The following is a 3,665-nucleotide window of genomic DNA, read 5'->3' on the forward strand; positions in this document are numbered from 1 at the left end:
AATTATAGAATAATAATATACCTTATACAATATGACTAAATACAAACTCTTTACAATAAAGATACATCTACGACACTCATGACACTGTATATATCTAGACCGGTAGCGTGATGACCCGATCCCTCCAATCCTAGCAGCCACAATCAACAGTACCTGCTAAGCCAACTGCTCACCATCCCCAAATGGATCACCGCAGACACCACAAAACAACACGGGGTCAGTACTGACTAATCAAATGTAAGACAGGTCAACAATGTAAGCAGCTGATCATCCTCTATCCCAGTCTCTCGATCACGCACACTAACCGACTACACCCCGAAGGGTGTAGCCCTGCCAGATTACCCATCGCAACAGGTAATCCTCGCCGCCAGTGGGTGACCGCAGCCCATCCCACCTAGTCCAGCTCATCAACGAGCGACAATAATCCCTGTCCCTTAATGTGCAAATCCCCTCCCGTGGCGGGTTCCACGGAGGGCGAACTAGGGTGTGAAGCCACTCCCGCAAGTGACTCCACCACAATCACACATACCACAGCATCACAGCTGTCACAACACAACCACATCACCACCGCCACGACAACCCCCATCCTTCAACGATCAGCAGATAACAACAATTATCAAACAAACACAATCTTAATCAATTAACAGTACTGAGTAGGAAGACCCTACCTCGTCGCAAAGCATGAAAGACCTCCATACACAGCCACGCACGACTCCAATAAGCTTCCTAACAATGATAACCATCTCCTATTACACAACTATACTCAAAGAATCACCCAAAAAGAACATAAGGTAGATACTTACCTAACATTACGCAGCGGCGGTGACATAGACGACCACCACACACGTCATCCTTCCCCAGCGAATCCCGTCCTTCCCATGGTGGAGGTTTAGGCTAAATACATTAGAGTGTGAAGGTATGGGGTGATAGAAGAGGGAGACAGGCTAGGGTTAGAGAAAGAGAAACTGTCGAGGAAAAGAGAAATGAAATGAATCTCGCGAACTTGCATTTATATTAACGTGTCGACAGCAGCCATACTCGGTCGAGTATGAGAGTACTCGGCCGAGTAGGCTCTACTCGGTCGAGTATAGGTGATACTCAGCCGAGTAGCCTCAGCTAGGTCGAGTAAACAATCCTATAGAACTCATGTTACAAGCCTGATCCCTCACCCATTCATCCCTAAGGTCTATTTGGTCAACAAGATCGGTCAACAGCGTTCTTATATAACCTGTTAACTGTCGAGGAAAAGAGAAATGAAATGAATCTCGCGAACTTGCATTTATATTAATGTTCGAAATCACCTATACTCGGTCGAGTACGAGACTACTCGGCCGAGTAGGCTCTACTCGGTCGAGTATATGTGATACTCGGCCGAGTAGCCTCAGCTAGGTCGAGTAAACAATCCTATAGAACTCATGTTACAAGCCTGATCCCTCACCCATTCATCCCTAAGGTCTGTTTGGTCAACAAGATCGGTCAACAGCGTTCTTAAATAACCTGGGTATTACAGTCTTCCCCCCTTAAAAGAACTTCGTCCCTGAAGTTCAGCCCGCACGTCACTCTCCTCAGGGTTACGCACCGACACTAACCACCTACACAAAGGCGCATAAACTCAAATCATCCTGACATTTCCGCCTTACAACATTACTCAACCACCATCATCTATCACAGCTACTCTTCCAAACAATACCAATCATCAACTATCACATATACTTACTGAATTTAATAAATTCATATGCACTCTTTTGTCAAAAGCGACACACCGACTAGCAACAATACACACTGCAAACAGTACTCAACCACCACATTCCGTATACTTATACAAAGTATCACATAAATTGAGACATCCGTGCAAAGTATAACATTCCTATTACTTGAGTACAACATGGATATAATTCCAAGGAAACATAATTGTAATTCCGAATACTAACATACATAATATACATGTGATTCTAAATATTATAGGCATAATTAAATACGTATTTCATGTATAATTAAATACTTATTTCCGCGACATTACTCTTCCCCTCTTAAAGGAACTTCGTCCCCGAAGTTCACCACTAGCCACTTCCTGTGCCCAAAGCCAACACACACATGACATTACTCATAAACTCTTGTAGCACAACTTACTTTATGACAGTACATGCTTGTGACTTGTAAAGACAGAATATTTCAGCAACTAAGTAGTATATATAAATAAAAATATGGGGTTAACAAAAGATAGCAGCTTAATTCGTGACCAGCTGGGGCGATTATAACCGTAACCAAACATATCCACGCATAAGACTGGTGACAGCTACAACACTGTATGGGTATTGTATTATCTTTCTACATTATTTATAGACTCGGATATTCCCCCCTGAACAATTAAATTCATGGATACCAACCAATGTTATATAACGAAACATTCACAAATTAATAGGTTATCTAAACAATCGCATACCTGTGACATACTCATAATCAATCTTTTAAACAACTTATTGTACAAAATAACAATATAAGGCACCAAGAAACTCCGTCATACAATTATTCACATAACTCATGCAATTCACATAGCTATTACACGTCAGGGTCGCTGTATCAGCAATAATCGGCCGAGTATGAGTGGCTACTTGGTCGAGTAAGCTCTACTCGGTCAAGTACATTTGTATACTCGGCCGAGTAAGCTCTACTCGGTCGAGTAGTGAATATACTCGGTCGAGTTATGACTAGTAGAGGGCATTTTGACGACATCACATAGAGCATTCACAAACTAACCTGCATCCAACTCTTCCCAGCAATATCAAACACAACTAATCTCTAATATAACGGAATCCAACTCATCTCCACACGATAAATAAAGTAATTAACGGCCTTATGGCCGAGTACAGTCATCCAACAGTAGATAATAAATCCCGAAAGCAACATTCCATAGAGAAGTAATAAATCCAACACAAACGAAATAAATCCAACATCAAAGAAATCAAACCAAACAACCTAACAACACAAGATCAATAACGAGGACCCTCCTCCATGTCATCATCACCACTTGCGCCAGAAGTACCTGCACCTGAACTCCCCGCTCCTGGAAAGCCTGCTGCTCCTGAGTAATCCCCTCCTAGCTGACTGCTAGAGTTGGCTCCTCACGGTCCCACAAGGCAGCCAAACTCAGTCTCCTCCGGAGGTCTCCAATAACTCGGGTCAACTCCATAGCTGTGGAATACTCCCGTATCCACTCCCGGTCCCCTCCACCAGATAGGTTGTGCTAACTGTGTTCTTATGCCCTGGTTAAGGGTCATCTCATGCAGATTGCAGAGCACCAAAGTAGAGGAGATCCGCTCAGCCAGGTCACTCGGCTGCATCCTGGGGTCATGCACTGTGGGATAGGGCGAGTACTGGTAAGGGTGGTAAGGATAGAGGTCAGGGGCAGAGTAAGAGGGCTCAGGTACAACCGGGTCTGCCCTAGACTGCCTCACTCCACGGCGCTCCCGAGGTGGGGGAGGTGCCTGCTGCTGTCCCTCAGGCACGGTGATGAGGCTGGTAGGTCCAAGAGAATCCGTGGGTCAATCGGGTAGGTCGGGGCTCGAGGTCAGGAATGGCACAAGTCTCCCACTCAGCCAAATGATCAACAACAGGGAGATGGGCTGGGTCCGGAAGTACCATCCACATAGATCCCCTCACCCTCC

Source organism: Silene latifolia, chromosome 6 (genome assembly GCF_048544455.1).
Source record: "Silene latifolia isolate original U9 population chromosome 6, ASM4854445v1, whole genome shotgun sequence".
Classification (NCBI taxonomy): domain Eukaryota; kingdom Viridiplantae; phylum Streptophyta; class Magnoliopsida; order Caryophyllales; family Caryophyllaceae; genus Silene; species Silene latifolia.